The 21,203-nt window shown below is 34.1% G+C and overlaps 1 pseudogene; it reads right to left on the bottom strand.

The window, feature by feature from the left end:
* Positions 1-13,405: 13,405 nt before the first annotated feature.
* LOC120301314 lies at positions 13,406-21,000 on the bottom strand (annotated as a pseudogene).
* Positions 21,001-21,203: the final 203 nt, after the last annotated feature.

Here is a 21,203-nt window from a genome sequence, read left to right as displayed (position 1 = left end):
CTTTCATTTAAAATTTTTAATTTATTAAAATATAAAATACAAAAAAGGAAAATAATGAGAAAGTAAAGGGGGGAAAAGGGAAGAAGAAAAAAATGTAGGGTTAAGGAGACAGAAAAAAAAGCATTGACCTCCCATTCTTTGTAGCACAGTAGAATCTGATAATAACATGCAGCCTCCACTTTTTAGCCATTTTATAACAACCTATCTAATTACCAAAATCCAAAGTCAAAGTTTCATTTTTTTCCCACCTCAAGCAAAATGTTCAGTAGTGGTTTTCAAGTGGAAATAAAGTTAGCTGTATTATTTTCTTTATTAAAGCAGTTAATTTAGCCATCTCTGCTAGCTTGTGGGAATCAAACTATATTTCTTTGCTTTGCCACAGGTCCACCATAGATGATAAAAAGTTCCTTCTTTACATTTACATTTCCAACATATATTTGAAATACCTTTATACATTTTTGACAATTTATTCAGTGTTAAATACCAGTACATCATTTTATTTAAAAAAAAATCTTTTAAATTATAATTTACTGCAATTTTTAAGCCCTTTGTCCACATATTTCCCATTTTCCAAGCATTATATTATATCCAAAATTCTTTGCCCATTGAGTCTAAATTTAAAAAGGAGGAAATGTTGATATAATTGTCTTGAAAGAAATTCCTCTGAGAATTTTGAGAAAGAAAAAAGCTTATACCTTCTTAACAGACATTCTGAAAAAGAAGAAAACCATTTAACTTGAACAAAATTGAAGGAGTGATATTTACTTATTGAGAACAAAGGCTCAGATTGAATTCTATAGAAAAATTAAACATAAACAAAGGTTCAGATTGAATTCTATAGAAAAACTAAACATAAATTTTGGGACAGCAGAAGAAATGGATATAGATAACAATGGGAGGCAGATCAACCTGAAATACCAAATACCGAAAAACAGGAAGATTGCACAGGAACTTGCTACATTGTCTACAGGTGAAGACTGTAATATAATATAATATATAATATAATAACTATGAAGGACTTGCAAGACATGATGGGAGATGTTATAATTCAAATTAGGGCAGAAATGAAAAAGATTTTAGAGGAAAACAATAAGATCTTGAGACAAGATTTTGTTTTGGCTTTAGAAGGTGTTGCTTCTGTTCTTGAAAAGGTGAACTCCCATGTGGAAGAGGTAGCTGAAAAAGTGGACATAATGGAGGGGAAAATTGAAAGTATGGAAAAAGAAATGGAAAATGAGATTCTTATGCTTCAATATGGACAAATGGAATATGCCTTAAGAATTAGAGGCCTGGGAGAGTCTTTGCAAGGAGATCTGAAGGAGATGGTTGCAAAGGACTTTGCATTGATTTTGAATAAAGAAAAAGAGGGAATACTTAATGAAATTGAAAAATTATTTAGGGTTAACTCTGTGGTGGCAGCACAGAAGAATCTGCCAAGAGATGTGGTAATTTACTTTGGTAAAAGATCTTTACGCAATGAAATTGTGCAAGCCTATTATAAGAAGAGATTTCAAATTGCTTCACAAGATGTTATAATTTTTAAAGAGATCCCATCTAAAATTTTAAGAAGAAGAAAGGAGTTTGCTTTTTTAGCAAATGAACTTAAAAAGAGAAAAATTTCATTCAGATGGGATGTTCCGATTGGAATGGTGGTGAATTACCTGGGGACATGTTATAGACTTAATACTGTTTCTCAAGCAAAAGATTTTTATACTTCGGTCCTGGGGGTATGTGCATCGCCATCAATTAAGTTTAAAGCTTTGGAAGAAAAGAATGTAGAATCACAGTTTGAAGAGCCTATATTTATGAAAACTGGAGAATCTTTGTGTGAGAGGCCTCAACAAGTCCAGGTTGAGGAGCAGAAGACAACTTGTGCAGTATATAATCCCAAAGAAAAGCAGCAACAGAAGAAGGTTAAGGAAGTTTCATATTTAGTGGTTTCTGAATCTCTGGGAGATGTTAGACCTACAAAGTCTTTGGAGCAATCTTTAAGGGTGGAATTGTTGCCTGAAATGGAAACTGGGAAATCTCAGTCTGAGGGGCATCAACAAGAGAGGAACGGGCAGAGGATAACTTGTACAACTTACAATTGTAAAGATCAATACAAGGAGGAATTTAAGGAACCCTTATTGGCTTCGGAGTCGATGGGAGATTCAGGAATTTTGGAGCAGTCTCCTAAGGCAGAACTTGCAGCATTTCTTACGAGTTTGATACAAGAATGGAGAAGGGAAATGGAAGAATGGAAGAATGGAGAATGGAAAAAACTGGAATGTGAATAATTAATAATACTAATATAATTGAGATTGATAAGGATGTAGTTTTTTACGGATGGAATTAGTTATTGGTGAAGATTGAAATGTTTAATGTGTTTATTAACTTTGTTGTTTTAAGTTTTGAACCTTTAATGATAATATTGTTTAAATTTGTGTTTTGAAGGGATTATAATTTGCTTATTTTAGTGAGTGGATTCTTTTTGGAGGGAGTTTATATAGAGTGATGATTGTATTTAGATTTGTTTAGGATTTAAAAGTGTTTTTAGTTTTTAAATATTATTATTAATATTTTTAAGACAAAATAATTTGTTTAATTAAATGTGCTTAGATTTGTTTAGGACTTATAGGTTTTTTAAGTTTTTGTTTTTTGTTTTTTTTTTTTTCTTTTTGGATAGGAGAGAAGATTATGAAGATTGAAGGAAATATGTACTTACTTTAAGTTCTTTAAGAGTATTTAGCTTTAATGGTATAACAAAGATTTGTATGTTTATTTTTTCGTTTTAGGATAAAGAAAGAGGGAGAAATTAGATTTTATATTATAGATATAGATATTCAAAGAAAGTAATGTTTAAATTTGTGTTTTTGGAGGGAGCTTATATAGAATGATGATTGTATTTAAATTTGTTTAGGTTTTAAAAGTGTTTTAAGTTTTTTTTTTTTTTTTAATTAAGCCTGTACTCAGCTCTGGGAAGTCCAGGGGAGGGTTTGGGAGGTTGGGAAGGGGGGGGGTGAGGTAGGGGGGGGTATGGGAAGGGGATTTGTTTTTGTAAAATGTAAAAATTTTCAATAAATAAAGGATGCCGGTTGGCCAAAAAAAAAAAAAAAAAAAAAAAAGTATATAACATGGAATATTCATGGGACAAATGTCCCATACAAGCAGAAAAAATATTTCACTGAATGTCAGTCTATATAATTTGTTTGCAAGAAACATATTAAGACACAAGACAAGAAATATCTAATAAATAAAAGACTAGCAGAGGGATTACTTTATATAAGTTTCAAGACGTCCTCCTCAGTGCCCAGGAAAGAGCCAGCCAGCAAGTTCGGTTGACAAACGGCTGTTTAATCCGTGCAGGAAAAGGTTAGTGCTGGGAGTGAACAGCTCCCAGCGCTTTATATAGCCTCTTTGTGTGCAAGCCCTACCCCCACCCCATACGGCATGTGGAGGTCAAAAGCAGCCAATCGGGACGTTGCCTCCTTTCCACGTCCTGGCTGGCTCACAGGCAGGCTTCCAGAGTCCGGCTAGTTAGGAAGCAGGTTAACCTCTCCCCCTGTTCTGCCACCTCCTGCAGCACTGCAACTCTCCATGTCCTGCACCATCGTCTGCGGGGAGCCTCCCTCTCAAACCTCCACAGGGACTCCCCTTGTTGAGCCACTGAGGCGCTGGACCACTGGCACTGTCCCCAATGTCTGCAGACACGCTCCCACTACTGGAACTCCCCTCAACTCCCAGAATTCCTGAGCCAGCATGGCTGAGCTTGGAAACCTCTCCCTTTCCCCTCAGCATGGCTGGCTCAGGAATTCTGGGAATTGAATTCCAGAGTCATAAAAGAGCCAAGGTTGCCTACCTCTGACCTATCCCAAAAATAAGCCCTAGCTTGATTTTGGGGGTGGGCTTAATATAACTCCTACTCCCAAAATAAGCCATAGTTTTGGGGTGAGGCACATACCTAAAAATCAAGCTAGGGTGGGGTTGGAGCTTACCACTGCAGCCAGGTCTCCCCTGGGTTGACACTTGTCTCACCGGCCCACTTCTTCTGCAGCCAAAGGAGCAGCTTCATTCTGCAGCTGAAACTGGAGCTTGGGCCTACATTTTGCCATCAGAGGCCTTTCCAGAAGGCATGTGCAACCAAGAACTGAGCTATGGATTCAATCCACAGCTTGTCCTCGGCTACACAGGCCTTCGGGAAAGGCCTCTCACTGTGAAATGCAGGCCCAAATTCCATTCTCAGTGGCAGAATGAAGCGCTCCTTCGGCTGCAGAAGAAGTAGGCCGACTGGGCAGGGCTGTCAGTGATGTCACCATGAGGTGAGTGGAAAAGACACCCCACCCTCCAAAAAAAAGATCTGGTGCCTCTTTTGGAGGCAAAAAAAAGATGGGTCTTATTTTCATGGAAACACGATAGTACAAATGTTTTGAGAACCAACTACTACAGTAATTAAAAGATATAATGAATGGTGCACTGCAGGGAGCAAAGATGTCTCAAATATGGAAAGAAGCCAACATTGCACTACTATCACAGGAGGATCAACATGCCCTGATGATTAAAAAATCTCATTACATTAAACCAATTTCATTACTAAACAGTGATATAAACTTTTTATTACAATATTGGCAGAAAGATTGAAGAAATATATAGAGTCATATATCCATGAAGATCAGACTTTATCCCCCCCAAAAAAACCTAGTTAAGAGATGATATAAGAACTGATTTGAATATTATTGAATTCTTTCAATACCACAATGAGAAACAAGCAGCTTTAATATTCCTAGATATAGAAAAACAATTGAAATTTAAATTGGGTTTTTATGTTCAAAGTCCTGGAAGGTATGGACTTTGGGGGAAATTTATTCTAGGGTTAAAGAGATTTCTACCTTGAAGGGATTTTATTGTGCTTATGATTTTAGTATGTTTAAGTTTGATATTAGCATTTATTTTATATATAGTAACCATTTTATATTGATACATATAGTGTTATCATGTAATCATTGTTTTGTTATTTTGTAATCATTATTTTGTAGTTAATTGCTTGATCAGATGCTTTATATATATATTGGAAAAGTAAGGGCTTTATGCTTTAGGCATAGGTGATTGCTTATATGAAAAGAGCACAGTAAGGGGAGGGGGAAAGGAGTTACGGATGGAACCTGGGTTGCTGTGTATGAGTCATCATCCAGGAATTATTTTTTTGTGCCATCTTATGCCTAGTACCAAGACCTGATCTTTGTTCTGAAAAGGTATAAAAGGTGGAAGACATCTTTTCTGGTTGTTGCCTTCATCTCTCTACCAGCCACGCAGAGAGATGGGGTCACCCAACTCTGTTTCGATCAAAATAAAAGTTGTTTGCTTGCTGAAACCTCGGCTCAGGAGTTTCTTTGGCTCTTTTAAATTCCTGAGTAATGCTGGGGCAATTGTGAGGTTAAGTGGAAAACCTTACATCCTTTTTTTTTTCAGCAAGCAAACAACTTTTATTTTGATCAAAACAGAGTTGGGTGACCCCATCTCTCTTCGTGGCTGGTAGAGAGATGAAGGCAACAACCAGAAAAGATGTCTTCCACCTTTTATACCTTTTCAGAACAAAGATCAGGTCTTGGTACTAGGCATAAGATGGCACAAAAAAATAATTCCTGGATGATGACTCATACACAGCAACCCAGGCTCCATCCGTAACTCCTTTCCCCCTCCCCTTACTGTGCTCTTTTCATATAAGCAATCACCTATGCCTAAAGCATAAAGCCCTTACTTTTCCAATATATATATAAAGCATCTGATCAAGCAATTAACTACAAAATAATGATTACAAAATAACAAAACAATGATTACATGATAACACTATATGTATCAATATAAAATGGTTACTATATATAAAATAAATGCTAATATCAAACTTAAACATATTAAAATCATAAGCACAATAAAAATCCCTTCAACCTCACAGCAAACAAAGTTTAATGAAGACTTAATTAAAGTATGTTAAATTCAAAAGGGCATGAGACAAGAATACCTCTTATCTCCTTTATTGTTTACATTAGTGTTGAAAATTTTGAATAGGTCTATTAGACAGGATGAAAAAAATAGGCATAAATATCAAAATGGTAAGGCCAGACTGGTGGACCTATGGTCAAATAATAAAAGGTAAACCTATCCTCAAATCTAAAGAGTTGGAATCAGAAGGATGTATCACTGGATTCCATATTTACAATTGAAATAAAAATTTTAATTAGATTTAAAAAGTTATGGACTTTGCAAAAAATAATTGAAAACTCTATTGTGTGGTAATGGTGAACATATTATTGCTAAGGTTTATAAACTGATATTGAAATTAAATTTTGGGAAAAAGTACATCATTTTTAATAGATCTCTTTCCTTCCCATTTATTTTTACACAATTTCTTTGTATTACTCATTTAGATATGCCTCTTTGTCTTTTCTTGCTCTTCTCTAGAATTTTCCTATGTCTCTGTTTCAATTTACTTTCTGTCTTCTTAAGATAGCACAACATAATTGTAAACACCAGTTCACTGCCTTTTAATTTTTGTATTTCTGGATCTCTTTATTCATCTTTAATAATACTATTATTATTATTTTAGTTGCATGCATAGTTTTTTATGCATTCTATTTACGAAATCAAATCCCAACATTTTAGTTGTAACTTTGCAGGAAAAGGTTCATAATCTGTGACATAATCAGGATTTGGTAATTTTATCATTGTTCCAGAAGATAACAGTTTCTCCCTAAGAACATATATTTCGGTGGATGCTAAGAGAAATGTACTCTCTGCAACATCTATTTCATTTTATCTGTATTTTTGTGTGGGGAGTTGAGTCACTATTTTCATCCTCTTTCTATACTACTGCAAAATCTGTGTCTACAATATATATTCCTAATTCTATTCAGTTCTCTGAGATTTTTAAAGATGTAGATTGATGAATTGATGAATATACTGTACTGTGGAAAACTCAGAAGTTGGAAAATTCATTTTAACAGTTTGATTCAACTATATATTTTATTAAAAATTGGAAGATTAATGATATGATTCTTAATTAAGATTTTCCCAAATTTAAGACAAATAAATGTTAAATCAAGTATCATATATAAAGTCCAAGTTAAAAATTGAACAATTGTTCTACACTCTTACATTAGATATTATTATACTGTACATAAAATATATGTATTCTGATTCAGATACATTAAGTGAGGACAACTAAAAGAAACATCACATTTTTTCATATGTACTACCTGAGGAATCTTGTAGATTTCCAGGACTATTGCCATATCAAGAGAAGTAAGAGAATCTAGTCCACCAATCACTGCAAGGAGCTTCTTCTGCATATTACAGTCATAATTTGGGAAAAATCTTTCTAGTGTATATGTAAGTAGCATTGTGGAATGAAATGTCATTTTTGCATTGTAGTAATTGTCATAAATATGGAATCCCAATGTTATATTTGGTAATATCTGAGGATTTTTATTGATTTCCTTTACTGCAAAGGCCAAGGCCAGGATATGCTGGTAATTCATAGGAAGTATTCTACAAAGAAGAATTGGGCTGTATGTCAGTGAAATCCTCCACATGTCCAAAAGTTAATGCATTATTGTCATATTTATTACTGTTTACTATTTTTTCTTCTGTGTAATACTAAACATATTGAATGTTAGCATAACATATTTTTTTCTAAATTTGATTGTACATAATCACTGTTTTTAATCAACCTCATGAAAAAGATATTTTCAACAAATGTTAAGACTTATGAAGCTGGACAATAAATTTAACTGGGGAAAAACTGTTAAATATATAGACCAGTAGTGGTGAACCTATGGCATGGGTGCCAGAGCCGCCTCTGTGGACATGCACGACATTGTCCCAGTCCTAGGCCTTCAGCTGAGTTTTATAAAATCTTTTTGCTTTAAGCCTCTGCCGCCATGTGCAAAAAAAAAAGTTTCCATTTATCAATCAATTTCAACTTCTCGCGGGAAAAAAAATCTTGCAAAGTTGAAATTGATTGATTGAACTTTTTAGTCCCACCCAGTCTGCCGTTACCAATGCAGCTATGCCCACCCAATGGGCCACACTCAGCCAGTGGGCCATACCCAGCCAATGGGCCACACCCATCCAGCCCCCAACGATGCATAAGTGGATTTTGAATTACAGTTTGGGCACTCGGTCTCTAAAAGGTTCACCATCACTGATATAGACAATTGACATATGTATCTCACAGAACAGTTAAACTGAAAATAACTTGAATAGGCTAGAAAGATGCATTGAAACCTAAGTCAGACGACTAAAAGAACTTGCTGTGATACAAGAGTTTGTAAGAGGATTGATTTAATTTTATCAAATTCATATTTCAAGATTTTTCTTAAAGTATTATTTGAAAATATTTTTTTCCAAAAGCTTAAAAGTTAAGCCATTGGACCTGGAAAGGTCTCTTTGACTCAAAAAAAAAAACATGGTGGTGAACAAATATTTCTCTAAAATAAGATTTAGAAAAATTAAATACTTTCCTTTTGCACTTTAGCAAACTCTACAGTCAAAGTTATGTTTAAATATCCAAGTCAAAGCTGCTTATCTATTGAAAATTCTTTTAGTTGCATTGATATTTTTCTATAGTTTGAGGATGAAAAAAACACTACTAGAAAAACATAAACTAGAATGATGTGCAAAAACAAATTGCTTACATAAGCTCTTCTGGCAAGGATGGTAGAGGGTTTTTTCTGAAATCTTTAGCATATGACAAGAAAAGTCCATGAGATGCAATTCCTCCAAGGATGAAGTCTCCATTCTGGTGATATTTGTGAAGTGGTTGTCCTGGATACTTGACACTGCATTTCACAGTAAGTGGTTTGTATGCCATGTATTGAAGTAGTGTTAACAGGACTATGATTGCTATTAACATGTTGAAGACAAATAAAACAGTTCCTTCTGTAGATTCTTTTTCTATCTATTCATGGTCATCACAGTTGTTATTTTTATAAAAGTCACTTGTATACAAGGACAATTCCCTGACAGACTTAGAGTTCTAAGTGTTAAATATGGATGACCATATTGACACACACCTGCTCCTTACCTCCATTCCCAACTGCTTGAGATCATATTTATGCCATAATAAACTGAGTATGTTACTGTACTGATTAGTGGGAATAGCAGCAGTTTCACACCTGCTAATTTAATTATGCTCCTTCACCAATTCAGTGAATAGGGAATTGTTATTTATTCGGAACTGGAATTATTTGTAGAATTTCTACAGAAAACACATTTGTCCTTTTTGAAAAAATATTTTTTCATGCATCCGCTTGAGTAAGACATTATTAAGTTTTGTTTGGAATTTCTACAGAAAACACATTTGTCATTTGTTAGAAATTGAGAATTGGGAAGAGAGATAACAAAAGTTAAGATTGCATTAGATATGATATTCGTGCACTTCATCATAGATATAATCAGCTTTTCAGCATATTTGGCAGAAACAAAAGGAATGAGTATCAGCACTTGGAATAAATTAGCTCTTGAAAACACTTTCAGACATATTTTTGTAAAATTTTCATTACAGAGGTAAGTAACACTAGGTTTCTTTGCAGAAACTGGAGCATTTAAAAAGAGAGAGAGATTCCAGATTTTCCTTTTTATTCTATCTTAATAAAACTGGAGGGACTTCGGTATTGTTTTTGGTTTTTTTTTGTTTTTTTTTCCCTGTGGCTGTATGCCTCAACATTTTGTGATAATATTTAGTTAACCTCAGATGAGAAATTAAGAAAATGTATAATTTTTTGTTAATTTTGGATACGGAAAATGAACAAGTTAAAGAAACAATGACAAGATGGGCAAATTTTTTTGGCTATAATATAGAATTAGAAAAATGGCAAATGTTATGGGAGAGAAACTGCAAATTAACAATGTCAACTTCATACAAAAAAAAATCTGTATAAAATGTTTTATAGATGGCACCTGCCGCCAGCAAGATTAGCAAAAATGTTTAAAAATACGTCAGATAGATGTTGGAAATATAAACATAACATAGGCACATATTATCACATTTGGTGGACATGTAGTAAGGCAAAGGCATATTGGAGAAAGATACATATGTGGTTAGAAAAAATATTGGGTGAATAAATGGATTTTAAATCTGAATTTTTTTCACTAGACATTAAAGACTAATAAGCAGAAATTATATTTACACATCACTATAGCAGCAAGAATAATTTTTGCATAATACTGAAAGAATGAAGGATTGCCATCAGAAGAAGAAATAATCAGGAAAATATTGGAATGTGCAGAGATGGACAGATTAACTATGAGGTTGAAAGATAAAGAAGATGCAGACTACTATCAAATTTGGAAACTATTTTATTCTTGGCTAGAGGAAAGAATGAAGGATTAGAAATTGAACATGTATTAGCATAGCAAACTCCAGACAATTTGTTGATTGGAAAAATTAACATATGTTGATGAAAAAAAAACAACCAATAAAATCTTTATAAAAAAAAATTGTGGTACTGTCCCCCATTTGCCCTCCCTACTTTGAAGATATTGTTGAGTATACTCTCAGTTCTACATGCTTCCTACCCAAATGGCCCCTTTTAGTCTGGATTTAAGTTGGAGTATCTAGCGCTAAGATGGCATCAGTTGTACTTGGGGATGATCTTCGGAGGACCCAAGTTTGTGGTAGTGTACCCCTCTTGGCTCTTCTGGATCATTCAGTGGCTTCTGATACATCACCCATGGAATTCCTCTGGACCGACTCCAAGGATTGGGATTGGGAGGCATGTTTTGCATGATCCTTTCTCCATGATCAGTTCAATTTGATGTTTGTGGGGAACGAGAGGCCAAGCCCTAGGTCCCTGCAGTTTGCAATCCCTCAGAGATTGGATCTCTCCACTATCTTCTTAAAATCTACACAAAACTACTGGGTGAGATCATTTAATATCACAGGATACAATTTTATCAGTATGCTAATGATACCCAGTTACACATCTCTATTCAGGGGCAGACATGTGGTGTTGCCTGTGTGCCTGGATATTCTAAAAGTTTGGATGAGGATAAACCTGGAAAGTAGAATGACTCTGGATTTTTGTCCCAGCAGGATCTGTGGATTTGTCATCTTTCACTCTGGACAAATTTGCATTCCCCTGGACTAAGCTGATGCACAATTTGGGGGGGGGTCCTCCTGGATTCCTAGCTCCTATTTGAAGAATAAGTGGCAATCATGATTGGGGGGAAGAGGGTTTGCACAAATCCATCTTATGTGACAATTATGCTGTTTCCTGGACCAATGTGCCTTCCTCGTGGCCTTAGTAACTTTTCATCTAGATTGTTATACTGTGCTTTAAATTAAGTTTCCCTTGAAGACCACTCAGAATTGGAACTGGTCCAGAATATAGCAGAGCACATAGTAATAGATGTCCATAGGTTTACCCATGTTATATATTTATTGTGCAAACTGTACTAGTTTTCAGTTTTATTCCAGGTAAAATTCAAGGTGCTCATTATTATCTGTAAATTCCTACACGACATAAGACCTGGTTATTTGAGGGACAACCTTTGCCTCAGAATATCCACTAGATCAGATGGGGCAAGCATCCTCCAGGTTCTTTACCTGAAATATCACCATCTAGTGCAAGGGTCTTCAAACTTGGCCTTTTTATGACTTGTGGACTTCAACTCCCAGAATTCCTCAGCCAGTCATGCTTTAATGTAATTTGGGAAACATGTTTTTCCTGTAGCTACCTATACTTTTTTGGAACACATTCCCTTTGACAAGTTGGCAGGCCTTCACCCTTCTAGCCTTTTGGAAGGTTGTTAACACCTGGTGTTTTACTGAGTGGCTAGAATTATATATATATAAAAAACAGGTTCTTTTGTTTTATTGTTTTTATGATTATTTATTCCTTTATGATTACTGTGAGCTCTTCTGAGTTGCTTCAGATGGGAAGCCATATAAATCTTATACAGAAATAAATATCCCCAATTGCTTTAATTTTCACACCTCTTCTAATGAACCAAGCAATAAATATGATCGTGGTCTAAATAACATTTATTTTCTTCTTTCATAACAGGTAGTCTTTGGTTTATGTCCAGTCATTCAGTGATTGTTCAAAGTTATGATGGCTCTAAACCAGGGTGACTTATCAATGGTTTTTGGACTTCCTGTCAATGTAGAATCTCCATAGTCCTAATTCATTGCCCAGCTTACAATTATAAAACTGCAGTGAACTGCAGTTATATGATCAGAAAGTTCAATGTTCCTGGCTGATTTCCCACAAGCAAAATCAATGGAGAAGCTGACAGGAAGTTGGAATTTACTGTTCTACATATAGTATCTGACCGTAGCACCTATGTATCTGCCTGCAGTCTGTAATGACTTTGTGGGACACTTTGTCCTGCATTAACCACTATTTGTTCAGTGTTGTTATATCTTTGAATCACCTTTAGGTGATGACTATTGTAATAAATATATGACTATTGTAATTCATTGTTAAATATATGTAATTTGTATTTTGCCTTACATCTATTGACACCAACTTTTCCTAAATACTGAAAATAATATTGTGTATCCACTCATTCACTGTTCATTTCCAAAGACAAGAGAAATATAAAAACATCAAGAAAACCAAAAAGCAACCATAGAATGATCCTAAAGTAAAATGTGGATTATTGTATACATCATTTTGGAAAGTGGAGTATAACTTACTTTTAAATAGTACAACTTTTTAAATTATCATACTTTGGGGGGAATCTTTTTTAATTTATCAGTATTCTTTTCAAATTACAATATCTGGAGATTTATGAGTTATACCATACCCAATGTTCTTTCCTTTAAAGTTTACATCTTGAGAAGTTCATCTATCACAAATTAAGAGTCAAAGAAAGAAACATGTCATTTTAGTTGACTATATTTTAAATTTATTTTAAATGCTGAGATATAATATGGTGTCAACATAAATTTTATATCCGGAGAATACAGACTGGAAACAGAAATTACGTGTGTTCCCACATGCTTATTCTTGATTAGTTCCTGATCCATAGAAAAGGTAAGAAAACTACTGTAGTGAAAGACATTTTAAGCCAAGATATTCTAAAGAAAATAAACACCATCTGTCAAAGTCATTAGCTAAATAAGAAGTTACAGTAATGGGCATGTTCATACACTTGAGCTTTGGAAAAGTAAAAGTGTAAACAATGGAAAAAAATAGCTTTCTAACTACTTTTTCCATTTAAATTGTAGTCCAATATTCTATGGCAGACATGTCAAACTCGCGATATCATGTGACATTGTGAGACGTATTGGGACAGTTTTACCATTGCTGGGGTGGGCGTGGCTTCTGGATGACGTGCCCCAGCAGTTTGACATCCCTGTTCTATGGTAATTTTGCTATATGTATAATAGCACAGATCAAAGCAAAATGCTTGAATACATTCAGCAATTTCTTTTTATTCTTAGTTCCTTTTTGTTCAGGGCTGGTCTCAGAAAAATAATGTAGCATTTGGGGAGAAAGATACAGATCAGCAGCCCAGCACTTGATGCTAACATTGAGAAGATCTCCACAGCCACCATATATTTCCCCTTGGTGCTCAGGTAGGTTGGAACAAAGGAGAGCCAAACACTGCAGAAGACCAACATGCTGAAAGTGATGAACTTAGCTTCATTAAAAGTATCTGGTAATTTCCTGGCAAAGAAAGCAACTATGAAACTGGTCATTGCCAAGAAGCCCATATAACACCTTGCAAAGTAAAACAAAATTAACGACCCTTCCTTACACTGTAGGATAATTTTTCCAGGTTCTGAGTGCAGGTCAGCATCTGGGACAGGAGGAGAGATGGATAACCATAGACTGCAAATCCCAGTCTGAATTAAGAAGCCAGATAAAACAAAAGCATAGCCTAATCTTTTCCCCACCCATTGGCTCATCCTGCTTCCTGGCTTAATTGCCATGAAAGCCAGGACCACAGTCAGAGTTTTGGCCAGCACACAAGAAATAGCCACAGAGAAGATGATACTGAAACCGGTTTGACGGAGAACACATGACACCTTATTGGGCTGACCGATGAATAGTAATATACAAAGGAAGCAAAGCAGGAGGGTGATGAGGAGAATATAAGTGAGATCCCGATTGCTGGCTTTGACAATGGGAGTGTTGTGATGCATTAAAAATGTCCTTAGTACCAGAACTGTGATTGTGGAACAGAAAAAAGAAAAACAGGCTAAAGTGATCCCCAAAGGTTCTTTATATGACAAGAAACTGATATCTTTGGGAATACATGAATCCTGCCTTTTGTTGGGATATTTTTCATCTGTGCAATCATAACAGTCATTCATATCTGAAATGAAAAGGATGTATCATCAAACTGATATGGATTTGTAAATCTTTATAACCTTGATAACATCATATAGGCTTAAATATTACATTATACTGTACTCCAAGTAGGAAATAAATGTCTTAGTTGTGACCAGGTCTATGAAATCAGATCTGCATCACTTATATGAACAATTACAATAACATCATCATTATACTCCTATTTGAAAGTACCATATAAAAATATTGGTCATTTCTTATATAAATTATTTTAGGGAATAGAATCATGTCTTTTATATATTTTACCAATGCATTATAGCAGGGCTCAAGATTTTTTTTTCCAGTCTAGCCTTTATGCTTAAACAAATAAAGTTTATAAAAGGAGAAGGAGGAGAAGAAGGCTTTACAAATTGATAAACAGAATATATATAGTACATGTATCTATGTATATCTACATGCATACATACATACATTCATGTCTAAATAATATTTAAGTAATATATCTTTCTAGAAGCGACAGTATGACAAATGATATTCTATCCTTACCCTCTATTTCTGTAATTTTCCCTTCTGGACATAGGTTACAAGAGTAGCAGCAGAATGGCTTACCCTCTATGACTTGTTTACTAGAACCTGGAGAACAGCTTGGTGTACAGAGAGAAACAGGCTGTGTCTAGCTTGTAAAGAAACAAAACAATAATATAAATTATGGTCTTAAAATTGATGTCCTTAGAAGCATTGCTTTTCCTGGGGCTTTTCCTTCTGTGTAATATGTCTGCAATACATCCATGTCTTCAGGATATATTTCCAATAATAATGACATTTTCTTATTGAAATATTGAACTGCCACTTAAATTCCATGGATTAGATTTCCAAATATTTTATAAGGTTACATACAGTAATACCAGTCCAGAACAAACTATATCATATATTCATTGCTCAATTTAAATTTTCAGGAAACATTACAGTTAAAAAAGCAAAAAATAGATATCTCAACTTCAATAATATATGTGAATATGTTTAAGAAAAGATTTCTTTTTAAGGGCATGTTATAGTAAAGCTACTATAGTATTCACAAGTGGACCCAGAGTCAGCAGGACAATTGTGTCTGCATAAAGAAAACAGAAATACTATTTTTCTCTTGCCTACATCAAGAGATACTCAACATTCAGATAACAGAAAACAATCCTCCCATTTTATTCTGATTTGATTATATCCTGTGATTGGTTGAGTAATGACATTTTAAGAAGCACATTAACAAATGGGCAGAGGAAGATGAATAGAATACAGGTTGCACAACTGGCAACATTCAAGAACCCTCCCAGTTCTGAGACTCTTCTTCATGCTGGCTGCTGAATAGGAGGGAGTTTTTTTTCTCCTGCTGACAAACTGCCAATTTTTGCTGCCAGAGATGGTTCTTAGCAGTCCTGCTCCCTGGTTTTGAATGAGACCACTTAGGAATGACCTAAGATCATTTTTGAATATCTGTGGACCCACCCAGGATGAGGAATCTTGAAGATTACAATTCCTCGTGTCAGAAAACCTGGTCATTCATCTTTTTCCTTTTGGCAGAACATTTTCTAAGCATGCATCGGTATTAACTACATTTTTCCAAAGCTTCTGTTTTGCTTTGCTTTTTATCACTAAATGTTGACTGGCTGGTTGAATGCTGATTTTTTCTTTCTTTCTTTTTCTTTTCTTTTGATCTTTTTGGCTTTTTTGAACATCATTTATTTCCTGTAAAGAAAAGCATGTCCTGTAGTAATGGAAGGGTTTGGACTTGATATACATCTATACTGGACTTTCACTACACTTTGGAGATTATGTTTTCAAAAATATTTTTTATCCTGGATTGAAACATCTAAAAATGTTCTTGCTGCCTCTTTATTTTGAGAAATATCCTCCCTGTCTCTGAGAAGGGTTATTTCTCCATTGCCAAGTTACACCAGAGCAACAATGTATCAGATTACAAGCAACAAACTGTGGTTGGTAAATCCAAGTTGAAAACTTTTGAACAGTTTGATAAAATAATAATGCTTGCAAAAAAACATTCAAGTGCAAGTACTTGAAGTTAGATTAGATTCACAAAAGGAATTGGATTTGAAAATGGTAGATTCAATGAAGGAGATTGAAAAAGATATAGATGTTTTATGTGCCTTCTGAAGCTGAGGTTTGCATTTTCTTATAACAGCAGAAAACTGACTGGTCAAATGAAGGGATTGGAGAATGAATTTATCATACTCAACTCGAAAACAACTTCAGTTGGACTTTTTGGGGAAGATAGATTGACTTTGGAAACTGGATCTACTATATTTAACTAGACAATAATTGATAAGATATTTGATCCAAGGCAAATCAGATTGATAAGAAGCCATGGTAAACTTCCTACCAGCTGAATGCTAATTGAATAGTTTGATAACAGAGGGCTTTGATATTTTACTTTTGCCTTTTTTGTTGTTCTATCTGTTAACTATTTGGTCATTAATATAGTAGATAGATGACAGATTAATAATTTGTAAACAGAATTAGAAGTTTGAAAACTTTTGGAGCCTGTTTTGCAAGAGTGGGAAACTAATATTGCTGTAATATATTTATCAGTACTCAGCTAGGAGGGATAATATGTGTAGGTGTGTTTGTAGTTTTTTTAATGCACTTTTTAAATATTTTGTTTCTTTTTTTTGTTTCTCCCTGTCAATGTTCTTTTTTCTTTCTTTTTTCAGCTTTGAATTTTAACTTTTTAAAACTAAAAATGAAAATCATTGTGCAAAAAAAAAAAAAATCCTCCCAGTTCTATTTCTTTAATATTTCTTTATCTATTTATTATTGGTTCTGGGTTTTTTTTTTACATTTTGAAACTAATGAATAAAATAAATTCTTTCTTTCCCTGCTTGCTTAATCAGGTAAATCAGAGGAACCAAACTACTCTAGTTTTTTTTCTCTAAAGATTTGGATAATACATTCATATTCCTGATAGTGTTCACCCCTGATATTATTAATTGTTAATCCTGTATATTCTGCAAGAAAATTATATATTGTTGGCTTTGAAATAATGCCTATTTTGTCCATATTTGTACATTTCAGCTTATTGTTTAGGTAAATGTGATTTTTAGCTTACTGTGACTTTTAATTATATCACTCTACTTAATAATAAACTTAATACATTTACTAGAGATCAGTTACAATAAATTTTATTAATGAATAAGACCAAAGATCCAGAGCAAGATATCTTGCATCTCTTTCATAATTCAACAAGATTTAAAATAATGGCTAAGATTCAGTGATCACATATGGAACAAAGATTTCCCAAGTAGTCAGTTCCTGGGACCCACCTGATTAAACCAGCTATTCCATATTATGGCATCCCTCTTGATGATTAACATTTTGTCTGGAGAAGAATGTGGATCTATCTTTCCTATTTTCATTATTGTCTGGTTTTCAGAAAAAATAATGTTGATTACATCAAATCCAGCTACTAAATTCCCATCTTCATCAAATGTCATCTTTTCTCCAATACTGTCATTAAATGTTGAATGTCTCAAAAAATTAGGAAGCTACAATGGAATGAAAAGCGAAATATATTATAAATGCTGCATATAAAAAGGCTTCAGTAAATCAAAGTTTTCTGGGCTCTTTAAAGTAGATGTATTTAATTAATCATTCAAAATATATTTATTACTTAAATTAATTTCATAGTTTCCCAATACTTGCTAATAGAGCTGCTACTACTAGTTCTTTATAGTAAGAACAAAAAGGAAGCACAGAGACCAGTAGTGGGAACTGCAAGACTGCATTAAATTGAAATAATTTCATGAGATAGAAAATAAAAGCAGGTAACTGTCAGATTTTTTCAGTTGACTCAAGGGCTTATATGTTACATTACCTGCCAAAATGTCTGGTTATGAATCTGTAATCCACCATCCATCATTGCTCTATATTTGAGTCCAGATACAAACATGGCATGTAAAGCATGGGCAACCATATAGACAGCATTGTAGATACTGTAGCTGTAGCCAGACATGGACATTTCAAAGAAAAGGGCAGGGATTGTCTCCAGTTTCTCCTGCCCAGTGCAAATATTCTCCTCTTCTTTATTGATAAACATACCTAAAAATCGGCAGTTGAAGACCTGCTCCCAAAAGCCTTTGAAAAAACCATCTCCTTTTGTGGTGGAAGGGCTTCGACTCTCAATAAACTGCTGAAATCCAGACACATCATTGGAGTGAAATGCAAAGCCTAAAGCTCCATGGAAAATTCCTAAATCCCAATACTTTTGAAATCCAAAGGAAGCAATCTCCATTTGGGCTGTGACAATCCATAGCTTTCCTAGGGGTTTCCTAGGTTTACTGTCTACTTCTTCATTTGATAAATAAGATGCAAACCTAAACAATCCCAGGGAATGAGATTCACCGTAGACAAGTATTACTGTAACCCTACTCCCGATCACAATATCATAAATCTTCTCCCCTTTATGCAGCATCTCAAACAAATCACTAATAAACGTTACAACAGGAATTTTTTGTATGAATGCAAGACAGACGCCCTTCTGAGTAAACATGGGAAACACAATTTCCACAAATCTTTCTCCACTCTCATTATCCATAACCATCACTCCAATCCATATCCATCCAAAGTGGAGAAGCAGAGACAGAATCCCCTTATATTGAAGCTCTTCTTTAGGAACCATCTGATAGAAGGGAAAACCAGGAGATTTATCTTTCATCATTGGAGTGGGACTATAGGTGAGCTAAAGAGATCCATAAAGTAGAAATTTATCAAAGAATAACCCCAGTATTTTTACTCCAGACTATGCCAATAATGAAAAATGATGTACCTATCAAACAATGGCAAAAAGTTTTATCAAAAGAGGGGAGAAAAAACCAAAAGGCAAATATAAGATTTTACAGGATACCAAAAAAAAAAAAAGTAGATTAGAGGTATCTAATCACAAATTGTACTTTGCTATATGTTGTTTTATATGGATGAAGTAATGGATATTGTTAAGAAATAATCAAATTTTAGATCTCAATGTTCACAGTCTGAGTTTTGGGTGGCATGATTTCTTATGATATGACAAAGTGAACATGAATGTAGATTTTAAGAAACATGTTGTTAAGAATATGGAATATTTATAAATCAAAGCTATGTGCAAAGATATTATTACTGATATTCTTACAAGAAGTGTTTTATCAAAGAGAAACATGAAGACTTATTAATACAAGAGAAGCGAGAAATGAAGATGAAGAGAGCAATTAGCAACCGAAGGATTTTCCTTCCAATAGTTTTCTTTTAATAAGATGAAATACAGGTTTAATATGGACAAACGGACATTAGAATTGAGAAGAAGAAAGCTGAATTTGAAATAGATACAAATGATATGAATATGTGCATGTAGGAGAAAATGTAGCAAACTAGTATTAAGTTTACATTGTGTTATAATTTAAAAGATATTTTTATTAAATATTGATGCTATATGATACTGGCTAAATTGTCTTAAATGTTTCAAGGAATATCAAACCAATGTTGGGAGAATGAAAAGTAAGGGGGATTTTTTTAAATTAGAAATGATGGACTTGTGTGAGGGGTTTACCTTTTACCACTGTACCATGTACATAACTACTTTGAGTCAACTCATGAAAAGGAAACCTATAGGATTTGCAATTTTGTATTCAGTTACAAACAAGTTAAACAAATCCCTGAAGATTCTGTAGCAAGATTTCAAGTGGGTTGCCATTGTCTTTCCTAGAGCTGAGAGAGAGTAACGGGCCCAGGACTAGAATTCAGGGTCTCCCAATTTCTAATTTGATTCCTTAACCATTTCACCAAACTGGCTCTCAATTATGATGGGTGACCAAATATAAAAACTAGCAATAATTAAATGATTTGAAAAATATAAAAAAATTAAACAGTAACTTGAATCATTTTTGTAGGTCCCAACAAAAGTATTTTCCAAATGTTGACTTGGGATGTTTTTCATGCACAAATTTAATTATCCAATAGAATAATATTTAATATAAAATATCTTCTGTCTATCTCCTGACTAGTTTTTTCCAAGTCAAAATCAAAATTTGATAACTCTAATGTTTTTAGGAAAAGAAACCTTTCACAACTGTGGAGGATACTAAATACAATCAACACACTTCAATTTTAAAGTCCATAGATTTTGTGAGGGTGTAATCTCCAATGTCAGGCTGAATCTTTACTACAAGAGATGGGTGTACTACTTACTACTCACTACTTTCAAAATTCCATTTCCTCTTACATGTCTGGAATTTTGCAATATCTGAACTAACATACAAGTTTAAGAACTCCTATTGCTGAGAATTCTTTTGTTGGATTCTGATTGTACTAAATAAATATATACATCATATAAGAAAAACTGATCAATAAGAATGAATATTTAGCATGATGGTAGGAATTTCAAGATGATGAAAATGCAAGGAAAACTTTCAATAAATGAATCATTTATTGATATACTCCAAGAAAGAAGCCAAAATTTTTTTTCCTTATCTTGGAGATGACCTTCATCTAATTTGGTGAACAGTTACTCAGACTCTAAAGTTGTATCCAAAGGAACAGAGAACTGAGAAAAAGTGAAGAAATAGGAACCCTCAGAAGCATTTCCTACCTGGGGAATCTTGTAGAGCTCCAGGAGAATCCTCATACCAAGAGAAGTTAGGGAATCCAATCCACCAATCACTGCAATCAGCTTCTTCTCCATGTTGCAACTATAGTTTACAAAAAAAAATTCTCCAACTTCTTCAGCATTTTTTTATCAAAAATTTGGAATCCCAAAGTGATATTAGGAAGTATTTGAGGATTATCATTAATCTTCTTTACTGCAAAGGCCAAAGCCAGGATATGTTGATAATATTTTTACTGCTTAGGGGAAAACTAAATATAATCTGGTTACTGGCAACACAC

This window comes from Crotalus tigris, unplaced genomic scaffold (assembly GCF_016545835.1).
Source record: "Crotalus tigris isolate CLP2741 ecotype Arizona unplaced genomic scaffold, ASM1654583v1 scf7180000024376.1991246, whole genome shotgun sequence".
NCBI classification, from domain to species: Eukaryota; Metazoa; Chordata; class Lepidosauria; order Squamata; family Viperidae; genus Crotalus; species Crotalus tigris.
Note: the sequence above shows the minus strand (reverse complement) of the source record. Positions and strands in the feature narration are given on the sequence as shown.